At 35.7% G+C, this 19,288-nt stretch overlaps 1 protein-coding gene across 1 annotated transcript in view; it reads right to left on the reverse strand.

Moving 5' to 3' along the window:
• The window catches only part of MMP16 (matrix metallopeptidase 16), a 259,044-nt gene that overhangs the window by 43,898 nt on the left and 195,858 nt on the right, over window positions 1-19,288 (reverse strand). The window lies entirely within an intron of this gene.

Below are 19,288 nucleotides of genomic sequence, written 5' to 3' on the forward strand. Positions count from 1 at the left end.
TAATGCTTCTCAACTTAATAGCTCTTTGTAGAAGAGAGAACATTGTTCTGGTTCATTTCTTCCCTACGTAGAGTACTGCACCATTACCTCCAAAGTCAAGGCAAGTAAACTCTGTTTCAGCTTGGGCCAAAGGACAAACAAATGGGAAGGTGTGGTGGCAGCAACATGACTAAATTCATTATAAACATTGTGTTTACAATATGCTTTAATTTTTTATTTATTTTTATTTTTAATTATTGTTAGAGAGAAAGAGAGAGACAGCACGAGCAGGGGCGGGACACAGAGAAAGGGAGACACAGAATCCAAAGACAGGCTCCAGGCTCTGAGCTAGCTATCAGCACACAGCCCAACACAGGGCTTGAACTCATGAACCGTGAGATCATGACCTGAGCCAAACTGACTCTGATGCTCAACTGACTGAGCCACCTAGGCGCCCCTATGATATGCTTTTAACCAATAAAGTAGAAATTAAGATACAAATGTTTCATTTTTACCTCTTATACTCCCAAAGGTGTGGCTTCAGAACTTTAAAGAATTCATTAACTTGTATGGTCCCAAACACTCATAAATTATTTAAAATTAATTCTCTAGATTTGCTTTGTCAATATGGTAGCCATTAGCCACATGTTACTATTTGCATTTAAATTAAGTTAGATATCATTTAAACAATCAGTTCCTCAGTTGCACTAATTACATCTGAATTGCCTCACAGCAACATGTAACTAGCGGTTACCGTTCTGGACAGCACATCTACATACAGTATTTTCATCATTGTAATAAGTTATTGAACAGTGCTGCTTCAGTCCTTGAAGAACATTGTAATACCTCCCCGTCCCCCCCATATCGATTTGTTTTAAGGCTCTGGTATTGCTAATAAAATAAATTCCTAAATAGAGTAGTGGTCCAAGACTGTGTGAAAACATTGACTGAGATAATCCTCAGGCACCACTGTTCCTAGAGCCAATCTGTCTCAGAGACACCATGACTATTGATCAGGAACTTGGAATGTTTCTTCAGCTCTGCTGGTAGAGTCAGCTGAAATGTGAATTGTGGTATCCTAGGTAGAGGCGCCATAACTACAGCTTTCAGGAATAAAACCTTAATGTTAGTTAGCAGTGGGTCTAACTGAAATGTTACTTCCTTGTATCTTTGCATTGCTGGTTACTCTTGCTGTTTAAACCTGAACGAAAATGTCACCTCTTCAGAAGACCCTTCAAACTACAGTGGCCCCTTCCCACCTGTCCCAATCCCGAACGTCTGTCATATTGCTCTGTTTCACTCTCACTACTGAATTTATGGATTGCTTCTATACCTATGTATATTTATTTGGTTTTGGTTGTCTCCTCCTCTTCTCAAACAAAGTTTATTGTAGGAGAAGGATTTTGTGATGTTCACTGCAGCATCCCAGATCCTAGAAGGCTGCCCGGCAAGAGCAGGAGCTTATAAATATTTATCACACAAATAAATAAATGAATGCATTGGACAAGAGATGAAGATTAAAGTTATTCATGGTGGAAATGTGCTTCTGTAAAGTATAAAGGCATTTTTTCCAAATAAAAACTATATTTGCTCTTTTCTCCCAATTTAATCTTTATTACTAATATTTTCCAAACCTTATATTTGAAATGTAGTAACTTCAAAGTTGTATTTTATACACAAAATTGTCCTTTATGAAAGTTAAATAAGAAGTTAGCCTGTAATAGGTAAGATTGGCCATCTGGAACAATAAGTCACTGAAGAGATGGAGGTATCTCTTGGGGAACCTGGGATTCAAATCTATTGAAGAATGACTGGGGTATGTAAGTCTCAGGTCCTAACTGTTCTAGAGAAATCCTCTATAAGAGGAAGTTTTCAAAATGGGTGATTTTGACTGTACATTGTCTAGAAAAGAGGGTACAAATAGGCAGATATTGGTGGGAGAGACTCAATTCTAGAGGAGGTATGTCTGGAAAACTTAACAGATGTGACCACGTACAATTTGAACTGTGTGCTAGCAGTAACACCAGGACTATCAGGCTATCCAAAAATGATGTTTCCAGGGACACCATTCAGATTGTCTAACTGCTTCAGAAACAGCCTTCTGATTATGATATGGCTTATAACGCAAAATTTTCTTGAGCATAAATAATTCATATTTTTCTTTGTGATAATCATAATTACCTTGTAAATGGGTAAGTTGTCATTTTAGCTAATGCATCAGCCAGTCGTTTGTCACTTTAATGTGTTAACTTTAGAGCCTGAACCACTGAGGCAGCCTGACTATAAACCCAGGGACTTGACCTTGAAACACCGTGACTTTCACCACTGAATAACAGACTCCATTCTAGACATTTTTAGCATCTCCAAGTGCCATACAATTCTGATTTACATTTCCTTTAATTTCCTTCTACATCCAGATTGTGGTTGTTCTTTGCATTTCTTACAAATGAAATTTAATATAAAAGTTTTTAAAAAGTTAAAAAATAACAGAAATAATTGTTGAAGGTTTAAAATAACTCCCAAATAGCATTAAAAAAAATTTTTTAATGCTTATTTATTTTGGAGAGACAGAGAAAGAGTGCAAGCAGGGGAGGTGCAGATAGGGAGACACAGAATCCGAAGCAGGCTCCAGGCTCTGAGCTGTCAGCACAGATCCTGATGTAGGGCTCAAACCCACGAACTGCAAGATCATGCCCTGAGCTGAAGTCTGACGGTCAGTTGACTGAGCCACCCAGGTGCCCCCCAAATAGCACTTAAAAAAAATTTTTTTTAATGTTTTATTTATGTTTGATACAGAGAGAGACAGAGTATGAGAGGGGGAGGGTCAGAGAGAGAGGGAGACACAGAACCGGAAGCAGGCTCCAGGCTCTGAGCCAGCGGTCAGCACAGAGCCTGACGCGGGGCTCGAACCCACGAACGTGAGATCTGACCCAAGCCGAAGCCGGAGGCTTAACCGACTGAGCCACCCAGGCGCCCCCCCAAATAGCATTTTTAAAAGCAGAAGTGACATCATTTCTGGTCTTACCCAGATAGGCAGATTACAAATACTTAAGTTTTATACCTTGTTTCAGGAGTGTCTGGGTTGCAGTTGAACACAAAATGCAACCTTTACCAGTGTTTTTCCCTTGTATTTTCATGTATATACTAGTAATTTGAATGATGCTATACGTTTCATGTTTGACATGCATAATTAAAGACCTTTAAGAAAACAATCTGTACATGTTATATCAGTCTCTGCCCAAAACCCACACTGAATTCTCACTTTAATATGAAGTACCATAACATTCATGTAGCATAAGGCGGGTCTGTTTTGGGCCTAGACCAGAGCGAAGTAGGTTACTGGAAATAACAGAAAGAGCTCTTTATTTCATGTACAACATAACATGTGTGTTCTTGGGGCAGCACTATAGTATATTTTTAATGTAGGGTAATTATATTCATTTCTTTTCCCCAAACATGCTTTAGCTCTAAAATAACTATTCTGTTTTGGTTTCCCCTACATAGCCAAACAGAATCCTTGCAAGCAACAAATACATGCAAGAAAACCACAGATTCTATTCACAAATATTATTACTACCAAAATGATTTATTAAGATTACTTTTGTGCTATTATTAATTTGCAGACTAATTTATAAAAATTATAATTATCTGAGAATTAGTGACAGCAATTAGGAGAGTGAAAAAAGTATCAGATAAAGATATTGTTAACTAATTTTTTACTTCACATTAACATTATTTTTAATGCCAAGTGAGAGAGGTTATTGCTTTATTTTCAAAAAATCTTATTGACCAAAATTGTAAGACATGAGGTAACCAAAAGACATAGTACATTTCCGCTCTGGCTATGGTCTGATGATTCTTTAGTTGATGTAGCATGGACCCAGGGTTCACAATGTCTCTTTATCTTTATAATTTATAAAATATTTATGATGTTACAATATACAGCTCTCAAGGAAATGAAAGAGGTAGCTATTGACCAGCAACACATCCCAAAAGAAGCTCTGTCTTTCTTTCCCTCATCCAACACTTCAAAAACATAATTTCAAACTGAAAGGTCAGCAGTAGGAAAATTTGTCCATTTTCTTTCCAGGTCTCATGGAAAACTATTAGTTCCTTGTGCCGGAGCAGCAGTTAATAGGTTGTACTTGGTGTGCTATGCAAAGCCTCTCTGTGTGCCAACATGAAAAAGGCCTTTAAAGGAATGTCAGCAGCTTCAGAAACTGCTTGTCAAAAGGATTTCAGTTTTCTTTCTTTGGCCTTCCTAACCACTTTCAAAGGTTTATTTCATTCCTGTAGTTTCCATATTATTAATGCATATAGCTTGCAACTGTAATTCAGGGTGGGCCACATGGTTACAAAATTATAGAGAGAGTTGATTAGGTACAAAGTAAAAGGCAGAGCTTCACAGATTTTACAGTCCGTTAATATTTTACTACTGGCAATAGCTAGCGGTGAAGCGGAAAAGAAGGCAACAATTTGCTGAAAGGCATTTAAAAAAAAACTATTAATTTTGCCTTGAAAATTGCCCTAAATCTTTTGCAAGTTTATTGTAATTATTACAATTACAGATGGACTGAAATGTTCTGAGGGTTTTTTTTTTTTTTCTTCTTTTGCCACTGGAAACAAAGCCAAATAGCACAGTAGGGAGTACAGACTAAGAGCCTTGGGTTCTGGCTTCGATTCCAGCCTCTGGCTTTGGTCTTCTGTACATCAGGCGAGTCACTTACCCCTAAGGAAATGCCATGCACCCCTTGAGGAAAGGATATTTGAGTTCCTCTTTCAGGTTAGACATAAAGTTGTACGGAAAATGGGGATTATTGACAAGTTTCTAATTCTGTTAAATGAAAATTCATAGGAGTGGCTATCCTATTTACAGATATTTAAAAGATTAACAGCAACAAAAACCCCTCTTGATGAATTAGTGAGTATTGTCTCTACAGTGATTTTCTGCTTTCATGAAACACACTTCAAAGCTGAGGGTAGCCCTTAAACATGGATCTATTCCTGATTATCTAATGATTCTAGGAAAATGTAAGGGTGTCCCTGAAAGTATCTTCTTGAATAACATTGTCAAATTATTAGCTGAGCATTCATTAGATTTTTCAAATCACTGATTATCAAGTATTCATTCATTTAATAATGACTTTGGTGCTTTGCTAGGGATTGAGAATAGAGGGTTATTTTAAATAAGAGAGCGGTATAAAAAAGCCAACTGTAACTTGTTAAACTTTAAGCACACAACAACTTCTTACTATTTGCACCTTATAAAGGTTTGAAACAGAAAATGATGTGATTCCTGAAGCAACATTAAAGGACAAAATAGTCAAAATACTCTTTATTTACACTGTTGTAGAATATTCATTGCATATGTCTATTATCTCTTATTCATGATTTTAAGATTCAGACAGCTTGAAAAAAGAAAGTTTTTCATGAGTTTGGAACAAATTTATTTGGCAGAGAGCCCGATGTGGCCTGACATGAGACATTTTAGAGAATTTTAACTCTGGTTTATTGGGACTATTCATAAGTTTCAATGAAGCAATACTGAGTTTGATTATGGGTTATTTTCCTAGATCTCATAGAGGTATTATGAAAAAGAAGTTTAATTCACTGAATTATTAATAAAAAGAACTATAAAAAAAGGTCACATTTGGCCACACTGTATTAAAATGATATCAATACTTCAGTGTCTTTATTTCAAATTCAAATGACACTAAAATGGCATTTTGTTCCAAACTGAGAATTTTATTTCCTGCTTTCTTGTTTCTCAAAGGATCAGTGCTTTTGTTATCTTTTGGTGTTTTAAAAATAAGCAAGATAAATAGAACTAGTTTAAAAAGAAAGGAACTTAAGTTCTTGGTCTTGTCTGAGACCTTAGGTATATAATTTACTGCTGGACTAAGTATTACGTCCAGAGATAGCCCCTGTCAAGAAGATTGATTAGAAGCCTTCCCGGCAGGCAACGTGCAGGCTGATGGCATTCATAACCTAGTCAGCCCTTATGTGAAAGTCACACCCTCCCGTAGCAAGTGCCATCTAAATATGGAGTTGTGTGAGTATACTTGTCTTAATTTTTTAATATCCCAGACTCATTCACCATTAGAAACATGAGAAAATATCTTCATATTTTATAAGTTCTAACATTGAAAAGACGAAAGTGATCATATGTATTAGGCTCAGTAGAGCAGTCTTACCTTGGTCTTTGATATTTGAGCCTATGTCCTGAGCAGTGAGAATTTCAGCGTGACCTAAGACATTACTGAGGCAAAGTATGTTGTCCTAATGTTCATTCTAGTTCTACCTCTTCACACACATAAAATAGCGTTTTGCACTTCATGCTGCGGTGTTTTAAATATTTGTGGTCACCTGCCACAGCCCTTTTAGTGATCTCTACTGGAAAATCAGCTCTTTTAACTTTTCTTGAGTTAACTTTTAATATGAGTTTCGATATACCAAATTGGGGAAAATGTTTTACGATTGTAGTTCAAACTTTTTACTATTTGAAAGGAAGAACAATAGCTTATTTTTAAGTTAAAACAGGATATGATTTATATTTATCCTTAGTAAATAAGTTGCCAAAGATTGTTTCTATGTATGATTCATGCTACTCAAACATTCTATTCAAAGTATAAGAATAGAAAAAGACTGGGGTTTGGAACTTGAGAACTCTTCATGCTTCCAATCTGAACATGAAAATTTATCATAAGGTAATCTCCAAATCAGTCTGTTAAAGAATTACAAAGCTATGTTCAGGTTCAAGGAGGCATAACTAGTAGAAAAGAAAAATATAATGATACATTACAAGCTATGTCCTTTTCCAAAAAATGAACTTAAACTTAAGAATGTCGAGCTGTCACTGAATTTAAGAAATTTTGGGGATTTGAATATTGTCAAATTTCTGAATTAGCCCAACTGTGAAATCAAGAGCATAATCCTCCAGATTGCCATGACGGCCCAGGACTTCTGACTCCGAATGCAAGGAGGTGTCCAACTACCAACTATAGCGTTAGAGGAAAGAGTCCTCACCGGACCACCCTCACTTCTCACATCAACTGCAAGTTCAGGGGTTCCCAAAAACATTCTAAGATTTGAAGACTCAAAAAACAAAAACAAAAACAAAAACAAAACACTGGAAACTAGTATACTTCAAGGTTTCAGTTTTTCAGTTCTAAGGAACTGATTCATAAAGTAGCATCTGAGAAGCTTCTATTATACTAGGGATGCTTTACCGTCCTGGTATCAGTGTGTGATGACATCCATGGGGTGCTGCTAAACAGGGAAGGGCACCGAAGCTTCAGGTCTAGAGTTTTATTTGCAGCCATGTCTGACTGACTGATTGTCCCCTGGGTTGGATTCAGTATATGGGTTAACAGATACCACAAAACCCACCCTAATTCACATGATAGGTTTTACTGGTGTAACCAGCCCCCACCCTAAACAAAGACAAAGATAGGACATTGAATACCTCCACAAAGCCAAGGGCAAAAGGCCAGATCTGCTTTTGGCCTAGACCAATTCTTTATAATATAGCAAGTATTTATTTCAAGGGTCAAGAACATAATTACAAATTTAAAAACAAACACAAAATCCCTGAAGCCAAACAATGAGTTGGAAATGACTTTTAAGAAAAGGGAAGAAAAGTACTTATATGAGCAATAGAGAAATGGGGTTGCTATGTATGATAAAAAGATTTTAATAAATTTATAGTATTACATGAAAATGTTCAGGAATCAACCAGAAGCTGCAGCGTTTCTCTGTCTGATAGTAAGTGCAAATGCAGTGAACAGCTTGGAAAATGTCTCTGTTCCAAGGCACTTCAGGATTATGGGCGAGGAGGTTTACTTGTCAGTGGCACAGGAGTGGCTAGCTCTTCCCTAGCTCCTTTGAGCTGCAGCTCAACCATACAAAACAGTCTTTGTTTGCTTAATGTTCTGGTGAGTAACTGCCACAAATAACTGCTCTCTACAAGTACAGGAGTGCAGCCCAATGAATGCAGAGAATCAGCGACTGTTCCAGGTAAGATGCCAAAAAGCCGCGGTTTCAGCCACACTTAATTCTCCATAAAAATGCTTGCTGTCCTTTGATAAAACAGATTAAGACTATGATGCACCTTTCCTTTGAGCAAAGTTTCAGTAAGTAATATTTGTACAGGGAAACATTGTAGCTTCTTTTTCATAAAAGTTTCAATATTCTGGTACTTGAACCACCGGGTACTTCTCATCTAGTTCCTGATTGGGATATCCCGTTCTTTGGCCCTCTCTGAGTCCGTTCATAAAATCAGCCCCTGTGACATTTAAAAGAAAGCTTTTATTTATTATTTATTTATTTTAAATTCAGTCCTGGCCCTCTGGGACTCATTGTCCAGCCCCCCTTTTTTAGAGCAGCATCCCTAGGGCTGTTCTTTTGTCGTGATCTTCAAATCTCTGCTTTGCTAGCTGTCGTCAATTCCCTCTTGGGACTGGGGCTCAGTCTTGCTCTTAGCGGTTCCTCTCACAGGAACCAACGCTTGCTCAACATTTCTCATTAGCTCTGTTCCCTACATTCTGTTCCTACCGGGTCACTCCTAGTCAAATCTGTTGGCCAGTTAAGCACGCCTGCAGACCAAAGCCTCAAGTTCTCAACAGGGTCCGAGAGGTCCTTAATGATGTAGTCCCACTTGTGTCTCTCCAGTCTCATTTTTCAATCTCCTTGCTTTGATTTTTATAACAACTTTATTAGCTTCCTACTGCACCATACTGCTTCTTACCTCCAGGCTGGGATAACTTTACATTGTTTTTACAGACATGGATCAGACATACTCTACGAGAAGTCTTTCCCAGTTTATGTGGCCTTCCAAAGTGTCCACAGTACACTTTGTGCGTTAGCCTATTACAGCACATCACCATGTATTATGATGATCTTGTTAGTGACATCTCCTCTGTTAGACTATTATCTTCCTGTGGGAAAGAACAGCATGAGACCTGGTGATCATTGTAATAGGTCAACTTGCAAAATATCAGAAAGCTTAATGTATATAAGTTCATCTTAAACTCACATTTTATAAATAACTGATAAAAGCTTATGTAGTTCCCTATTAAGAGAAATTACTAACTGCCTCATCTGGCTTCTGTAACTTCACCGGCTTGCTAGATAACTTGTTGCAAAACGCTTGCCCACTCCTTTCACTAAGATCTGGCCAAGGCAAGGGCAACATGTAAAAAAAAGTCACATAGTCAGTACAGTCACTGACTCGTGATATTTTAGGTGTTTAACTACAATTGGTCATTTTACAAGACAAAGAACTTTAACATGATAGGTTTCTGTCAAAACTAATGTCTATGTGTCACAATGTAATTGGCTACTATAAAATGCTGTAAAATGTAGTTGGTTAACTAGATAATGACATATTCTGCTTGGCTGAAATCCATAAAAGCTCACTGCTCCCTTTGTTCAGGGCCATTCTCTGCACTTTTCTCTTTAAGACCAGATCAGGTTTGGCCCGGCCGTGAATAAAATCTTGCCTTGCTTCTATTCGGCATTTGGTGGTCTTTTTCGACACCACCCTATTTCAATCATGTCATTCCCAGTGTCTAGCTATTCCTTAGTAATCAGTGAAAACTTCATTGAATTAAAGAGTAAAGAAAATGAATAAAAGAGTACAGTAGTTAATTTCTTAAGAGAAAGGAATGTTGTCATAGACTCCTTTGCAACTCTGTAAGGTCAGCCACAGAGCTTTTCACAATATTCACAGTGGTAGTAATAATAATAACAACATCATCAACAACTATTACAACAATAATAGCAGTTACTGAAATTACTTGAGCGCTGTCTATGGACCAGGCTCTGTGCTCTGTGCCTTATGCAGCTTACGATTCACGTGTGTGCTGAATTGACAAACGTTGCTATATGGCAGCCCTCACATTGCATAAAGTAACAATACTTTCTGGGTTAATTGCCAAATACCATGTCACTTTGCATGATTTTAAGTTATTTCTATAGCAAACTGAATAAATTTTCACCACTGTGCCTACAACATGGCAAAACTGTAGATAAACAAAATATTTAGTTAGCTTCATTCCCTGGAGGCTAATCTTACTCAAGATTAATGGTGTGGGCACAGACCCTCATCTAATTAAATATCTTTTCTAGCCCGGTTAAGTCATATTACTGAAAGTTGTCACTGTAATTTTGAACAAGGGCATTTTTAATCACAGTTCAAGGTAAAAGTCCATTGAATACTTTAATAGCTTTTGCCGACCTACATTTTTTGAAAATGATATGGCTTCACTATCACTTAACATATTACAACCTTCACAGTTATCAAGTCTCTTTTGAGCTATTAAATGCATACACATCACCCCACTACTGATTTTAAAAAGCCAGTCCCCATTCCATCATTCTGAGTTTTGTCTAACATCATTTTTCTATAATTTCCATGCTTTGTCAACACATATATTTCAAATAATGCAATTCATGATATCTAATGTTTGAAATTTTACTATACTTGTGTATACATTATAATCATGTCTTACAGATTCATACATTCTCCATAACTAACCTTTTAAAGATTACATTATATTTCATTGAGTTGATATACTACTAACTTGCTACACCACTACCACATCACTGGATAATTTGGGTTATTTATAAGATTTTTTCCTACTGGCAAGAAAACTATGATGAGTATCATTGTTCACTTTAGATTTACTTCATTATTTCAGGATGAATTACCATGCAGGGGATTAATAATTTGGAAATTATGCACATTTTCCTTTTTATTGTAATATATATACACTAATACTAATATATATAGTTTTAACTTGAGGTATTTCTTTCAGCCTTACTCATTTGCTATTGATACTAATGGTGCTTTCTTCAAAATAGTCATGCAGGTATCATACTATAATGCTCTGAGACTTAAAAGTATAAGAAGCACGTATAGAAGAATAAACAAAATAGTCAAGAACCTCCTTCATGGAAGTTAAATGCAGAAAAGATAGAGTTAGAAGTAAAAACATCCATTTAACAAATATTTATTGATACTGCCAATGGGATAAGTACTGCTAGTTAAGTTTAATTCTATTAGTTGCTTTTTATGTCAGGAAAAATACTTTTCAATTATATAGTTGAAGTGCTTATTAAAGCTATACTTCAGTGTTTTACTATGGTTTGGGACATCCTTGTTAGCACTGGTAATAGTCCCCATCCCCGCCCCATATTGATTTCTAAGGAATTTTTCAGGTAGACTGTCACATAATTTGCAAATAATGATAGCTTTGGCCTCTACTTTATCCATTTCTACAAGTCTTCTATATTTTCACAACCAAAAGATAAAATAAACAAATGCTTCTAAGAGATCCTGAAGAGCCAGCTGAATGTTTGAATAGCTTCATATAATCCATAAAATACAGTGGTAATTACAACATTGTTAAGTGAAAGTTTAAAAAGGGAATGGAAAAAGGAAAGTCTCACTTTTGCTTTACAGAAATAGAAGAGGTCAGAAGTAACACAGTCACAAATGCCAAATATGAAAGAAAAAAAAATTGGAGAAGTGCTATTTCCAAGTCTTCTAATAGAAAAGAAATCCTACCTTTTTATGGACAGTATAAATCTTTAATTTTTTTTAATTTAAAAAATATTTATTTGATAGAAACAGAGAGAGAGTGGAGGTGGGAGCAGTGAGAGCAGGAAAGAGAGAATCCCAAGTGAACTCTGCACTGACAGTGCAAATGGATTCCCTAGACCATGAGATCATGACCTGAGCCAAAATCAAGAGTAGGGTGCTCAACTGAATGAGCTTTCCAGGCACCCCTCTACAGTGTAATCTTGAACTAAACTTTGCTTATTAAAATAAGTAATAATAAATAAATAAACTTGGGTTGTTAATCTTTCACTAAGGTAAAAGTGCTCTGAAAAATTAATTGTGAACGTGAGCACTTTCTTCACAAAAATCTCAATATAAGTTATAGATTATGACAAACGTGGAATAAAAGAGTATTTTTGACACTGGAAAGACTTAGATTGTTCATAATTATAGAATAGGAAGATTAATATTGCTTGCAGTGAGAGATTTTTCAAATTAGCTCACAATATACTTCCAGATATTTTAATATGAATATGTGGAATTTTTCTATTCATATTATAGATTCATATCAAAATGTACATGAAAAAACAATATTCTAGTTTTCATCATCTGCATTGCAAACAGATATTTTTTCTTGTTTTTACCTTTTTCCATTGAAATATCGTCGACATACAATGTTATATTAGTTGCAGGTGTGCAACATCAAGATTTTTATTTTTTTATTTAAACTTCAGTTAGATAACATATAGTGTAATATTAGTTCATGTGTACAATTTTGTGATTCAACACTTTTATACAACACCTGATGCTCATCACAACAAGTGCCCTCCTTAATCTCCATTACCTACTTCATCTCCCTCTTGCCTCTGGTCCATCAGTTCTCCATAGTTAAGAGTCTGTTTCTTAGTTTGCCTCTGCTCTCCCCCCCCAAACCCCTGCCCTGACATTCGCTTGTTTGTTTTGCTTCTTAAATTCCACATATTAGTGAAATCATATGGTATATGTCTTTCTCTAACTTATTTCGCTTATCAGAATACTCTCTAGTTCCTACAATGTCATTGCACATGGCAAGATTTCATTCTTTTTTTTATGGCTGGGTAATAGTCTCTTTTATATACATACCACATCTTTATCCATCCGTCAGTCCACAGACACTTGGGCTATTCCCATAGTTTGGCTATTGTAGATAATGTTACTATAAACAGTGGGTGCCTGTATCCTTTTGAATTAGTATTTTTGTATCCTTTGGGTAACCTAGTAGTACAATTGCTGGATTGTAGATCAGTTCTATTTTTAACTTTTTGAGGAACCTCCACACTGTTTTCCATGGAGGCTGCACCAGTTTGCATTTATGCTGTGCTCACCATGAGTGTACCTACCATCTGTCACCACACGACACTATTACAATACCATTGACTATACTCTCTCTGCTGTACTTTCATCCTTGTGACATTCATTCTGAAACTGGACACCTCTTCACTCATTTTGCCCATTCCCCTACCACTCTGCCCTCTGTCAAACACGTGTTTGTTCTCTGTATTTATGGGCCTGTTTGTAAGCATATATTAAATGTTGTATTTTATATTATTAATAAAAATACTTTTACTGATTCCAAAACAAATACCCAAATATATGCTTAAAATGTTTAAAGTCACCCCAAAGTAAAGGAACTAGACAGAAGATTAGAAACTCAGGTGACTGTGAACCTGCTCTGCTGAGTACTTAAACACTTGTCCCAATGGTGTAAGCAGTCAGGATATGTCAGTAAAGAATTTAAATGTTTCAAAACTCAGTATTGCACATAATTCCAGTTGCTTCCTAAAATGTTGACTTACCTAAAATATTTGAACAACTATGATTTTGTACTGTAAGATTTAATTGATACTCTGCAGTGTCTTGGCGATTGCTCCCATTGGTCTGAAGTGAATCTAGCCCCTATGACAACATACTATTCCTATGAGGTAATACTTTTTGGAAGTACAGAATTAAGCTGTGATTCAGAGTAACTTTAGATTACTCTCTGTTGTGTAATTTCTTTAAATATTTTGTTTGTAAAACACTTTTCAGATTCTTTGACCACAGAATATTTTTAATTATTTCATTGAGTAAAGTGATATGAACAACAAGAATCATAAACCATTGCATTCCTTTCCCTTATAACACAAATCAGAGCCATTTTCTGTGATTTTTACTCAGCTAAAAGTTATTTTTAAAAATAATTTCAAACAGCATGGGAATTTGAGTTAATGAGTATAATGAGTAACTCAAAATGCCAAGTCTGTCTTGCTATATAAAAGCTACCATTTCCTGGGTTACTATATACCTACGATGGAATTTATTAGCCATTATACAGATGAGGAAAGTAAGCTCAGAAATAATATTAAAAAAAGATTTATTGTCTGCTATGTTCATGGCATTGTGAAATCCACAGCCTGTGTGAAATGGCATCTGGCTCCAAGTCTATCTTTAATGTCTAAAAGTTTAAGCTGTATCCTATGCTGATTAAGCAAGGACAAGGCTGAGAGTGGGGAGAAAATCCTTCTAATTGCAAATGGCAAATGTATTCTTTGGAGTCATAAAAATGGCACAAATTTTATGTAACCCACAATAAAGTCTTGTGAGTCTCTACAAATATTGTTGTTTCCTTTCATAAGCCTAGCCCCATGCCGACCTGTGTACTAGTAGTCTGGACAGGAATAGAGATCAGTGATAGCCTTCTGCTCCTGTACAAATGGCCGCAGAAATCTGGAAGATACAGGACGATTGGTATTTGACAGAGAAAAACCTGCAAAGCCAGGAGTGTCTGGCAAGTTCAAAAAACAGCGGGAGACAAGGGTGGCTGACATTGAATGAGTAAGAGTGAGCAGAATAAGAAAGAGGAGGTGAGATCAGAAAGGTAGAGCAAAATGCGATGATCACGCAGCCTTGTGGGCAACTGAAAGAACCTTGGCTTTTTGTCTGACTTTTTTGAGGTACTACTGACAAATAAAAATGGTATATATTTAAGGTATACAACTTGATGATTTTATTAGGAAATGATCACCACAATGAAACTCATAAACATATCCATCATCTCACATAGTTATGTTTTTTGTTTGTTTGTTTATTGTGAGAACACTTGATCTACTTTAGCAAATTTCAAGTAAGTGATACATTATTATTAAATATAGTCATCATGCTGTATATCAGGTCTCCAGGACTCATACATCTGATAATTGAAAGTTTTAACCCTTTGTACAACATCTCCCCATTTCCCCACTCCCTGAATCTCTCTTAATCTTCCTCCTACAACATTTCTTCTTCCATGAAACAAAACCACTGTCTTGCAAATGAAATTGGGTCATACCCTGTACTTTCTAGGCTTGGCTAATGAGACATTGTACTTTCAAAGGAAGTTAAGCTAGTATTAATGAGGGCAGAATCTGGACAAGTCTGTTTCTATGGATATTAAAGGAGCTATGATTCTTCAGTAGAATTAAGTAGGCAGTCGCAAGTGAAGATGGTCATACTGAAGAACACATAGATTTATGATAAATAAACATGAGCAGACAAGAATTTGATAAGGAAAAATGAACCAATGATTTCTGTTTTGGTAAATGAAGAAATGTTTTCCTTACTCAGAGCCTTAAGCCTTGCTCTTCTATGCTAAATGGGAAGACATTTTACTATACTTTCATGAATGCTTTGCCTTTTAACACTATCCTTTCTAGCTCTACTATAAAGCACGGGCCTATGTTTATCCCCCTTCATATAAAGAGCTGGTCAATTGCCAAATGAAACCTTCTGTGTGTGTGTGTGTGTGTGTGTGTGTGTGCGTGTGTGCTGCCTGCTAAAGGAACTCCAGGTGTGGATACAGGTTTTCTTCCTATCTTCAGCTTCAGGAAGGATAGTTCCTGGTGCTTTCTTTCTTATATAACAAAGTATTGTGTGTTGAAACATATCCTATACATGTCTGGATAATTCTGGCTTTTTTGCACCACAAAATAACTAAATATTCTAGGTGTTTATGTTGTAGTCCAAAAGAAATCTGAGGATTCATTTGAACAATCAGATCTTCCTATTGTCGACTCAGTCACAACAGCAGCATCATGGGGTGCATACAGCTTATGCTCTTCAGGGAACACTCTTAAAATCACCTCTCTAGAGCAAGGACAAAGCTGCTTTTGTATTGCTATTTTGTTTCTCTGTTCCTTGGCATTTTGTTTTGATTTTTATTGCCATGCGTTAGGTGGCTTACATTCCCCACAGCTTATAAAGCTGCATGGAGGGCTTAACTTTCTCAAGCAGATATCTTTAACTGGATCTCTCTACATAGACAATATCTCTTTATCTCTGCAGATATAGAGATAGACAGATATAGACATATATTCAGAATTTTAGCTATAGGACAGGATGGAATTATATATATTTATATATATCTAATTAAAATATATGTTGTATATTATATATATGTCATGTTTATTATATTTCCATATAGAAGCATATTCAGGTGAACTCACCTCAAATAAATGAGTGCCTAGAAATCTCAATGTAAATCAATTCTCTGAAGAGGAAGTTTGCTTCCAAAAAGAATTAGGCTAAAACCACCTTTCTAAAGAAAGGTTTCTTCCTAATAAGAAAACAAAATTATCTAATGATATTAACCTTTTCCTTATACTTATATTTTCTTACTTTGTATTTAAAAAGACATATATACAGAATCTAAGTAAGTAATACTCATGGAAATTGCTGGACAGGAATAATAAGCTACCAGACTGAAATATTTTCAGTAATGTTATACTGGTTGCTTACTGTTATATAACATGATAGTAGCTATATTTTTCATTAAATAATTATTACATCAGGATCCTTATTCATTAGCTTGAGCACTATGAATGAACACTATGAACCCACATGAACGAATCCCTGCTTTGAAGAAGTTTATATTCTAGTTAAGGGATGATTAAAATGAGAAATGGAGAAGATGGAAATTAAAAGCATGCTAACTGAATGTAGAAAATAAACACACAACATACTAAATATAAAGATACAAGAAGGAGGTTCGGAGTTGAAGAATAGTCAGAGCAGCTGGGATATGTGGAAGACACCGAGGACAGAAGTTTTAGATAAGCAGAGGCCGGCAGACAAGCCTGGGACATTGAAACTGAAGTGAAGTGATTGTTGGATGAGGAAGGGTTGAGGAGATAAAGGAGCCTAATTTGGACAGAGAATCCATAATGAACAAAAGTAGAGAATCAAGTTGCTTGAGTAAAAGTGAGATCAAAGAGTGGGTGATGCTAAAATATACTTGAAGGAGCAGACTATGAAGATTAATGATGAGTATATTAAGAGAAAATTTAAAAGGCAGGCATGCACGAAAGAGCTGGCAGTGAGTAATTTCAGGCAGGTAGAACAGATATGGGGAAAAATAACAGTGATTTGGGGTAAAGTTATCCAGCATATTTAGGTATAGAGGGATAACTTAGGGGCAGGAGTTATTAATAAAGGAAAACAGAATTGGTGGATGCTTTCCCACAGCCTTCAGTGGCCCATGGGGAACCTCTGTGTGGAGCACTTTGAAACCTAAAAAAATAGAAGCTTCAAGAAGCCAGGGTCTCGCTGTTTTGTTTTGCCACCACGTTGCTAGTGCCTCAAACAGCACCGTGCAGTAGGAGATCAGTATAGACTTCTTGCATAGTTGCTATTTTAAAATATAATTTAAAGTCTGCTACTTTTTTTTTTTGAAACTTCCCTTTTATTCTCACATAAGGGAAAATTTAACACAGATTTTAGAATCAAGTAGACCTCAGTTCAACTGCTGACTACTATTTACCAACCCTGTAACTCGGACTAACTACTTTTCTGATTCTCAGTTTTCTCATATGTCAATATGTAAAATTGAGAATTTTATCCATCATACAATATTATTACAAAGTTTAGAGATTAAGTGCTGCCTAGCATATTCAGGGACATTATTAGTTACCCAATCCAAGGAGCAGGAATCGCTCAATCATGCTTTCTTTGCTTCGATCAAATTGTGTTTATTTCTGATTTATATTATTTGTCATTTTACTCTAGAGTTAAATGTGTCTATTTTCTCTCTCTCAATACATCAACTTTTTAGTAAGTCAAATATCAATTTCTTTAACGTGCCTGAGAAGTTTCTTTCTCAAAATTCAGCCTAAGCTTTTTCTCAGCCAAGTTTTCTTGATCTATTCAACTAGATTTCAGCATTTTCTCTTCATGTCAATGTCATCCTTTTACTCCAGTATTTTATAAGTTCTTGGGTTCATGTTTGTCTTCACTCCTGGAATATGTGCTTCATAAAGAAAGAGGTATTACCTTCTATTCATACATCCCTGGTACCTAGTAAACTACCCTGGGCATGCTTATTAATTATATGAAAGAGATGAGTATGAAAATTATCAATCTATGTGACACATAATCCATTAAGTGGAAGTTAAAGAGAATACAATGCCTATCAGAAGATATCCTCACCAGTAATTATTCTTAGAAAGAAGGCAGGGACCAGTGGAAAAAAGAAATTAATTTCAGACAGTTTAGGAACTCTGTCCTATAAAGAGTTTTGATTAAGACATCTAAAGTAATACGAAAGTTTAGAGAAGTAGGCCTTGCTCATGTTTTTCATACACTTGTTTTGATATTACTAATAGCAGCTACTGGATTCTACTTTGGAATTGTCTATTTGCTTTTTATCCACTCCTGATTCCAGTAACCAGTGATCACAAGACTTCATTTTGTCAATCACGAACATTCTCAGGGTGAAGAGCAGCAAAGCTGGTGAAACTGATTATTACATATGAAGATACCACTCTTTTCTGAGACCCACAATCTAATTAGACAGGAAGGACAGAAAGAAAGTACTCAGAGTCAATTGCACATCATATTCTCAGATATTACTACGATAACAAGGTATAAAGCCGGGGTGTTGACATTTGGCCGGAGGAAAAACCCCCTCAGCTATCACTGGTGCCTTGTAGAATAAACAAATGATTGCATGTTGTTTTCATTTCAAGTAGTTGCTGTGGGCTCAGCCACAATGACTGGCTGCATATAAAGAGAGAAAAAGCTTTCATTTTTTTCCTCCTTGAATCTAAATGTATTAATCTACTTAAATTGAATGGGAGCTATCTAATTAAGTATTGAAGAACATTTATAGAATTCAAAAATCTATTCATGTGTTTGAACAAAAGCATCGATTTTTCCTGGTAAGTATGAGGCTCTTATGCATATCAAATCCAAATCTTATTTTCCAATAAAGGAGACAGAGTACTTTGTCTATTAAAAATTATATGAAATCTATATTTTTAAAGTGTAGCCTCTGGTAGATAGGAAATTCTGTATAAGTAGGATAATATTTCATTATTTATTGATTCACATCTACCAAAAACGAGAGCACATTTTACGTTTAAGTGGATAGTATTGGTAAAATGCAGTTACTTTAATATCCTAATGCCAACATAAAACATATTTTTCATTAATTTTTCAAATTAGTTTACAAATATTGAAGAAGAAATATTTTTTCAGTATTACACTATATTCACTTTTCAACATTATGTCATTATGTTGAACTTGCTTTGTGAATCCATTACGTAACTTACTTTGATACACTGTTTATCAGTGTTGTCTGAGATCCCAATGACATTCGAAGGCACACTTAGCAAAATGTAAACTAAGTTTTACCTTTGTAAAAAATTTTTTCATTTATTTTTGAGAGACAGAGAAAGACAGCATGAGCAGGAGAGG

Source organism: Suricata suricatta, chromosome 15 (genome assembly GCF_006229205.1).
Source record: "Suricata suricatta isolate VVHF042 chromosome 15, meerkat_22Aug2017_6uvM2_HiC, whole genome shotgun sequence".
Lineage (NCBI taxonomy): Eukaryota > Metazoa > Chordata > Mammalia > Carnivora > Herpestidae > Suricata > Suricata suricatta.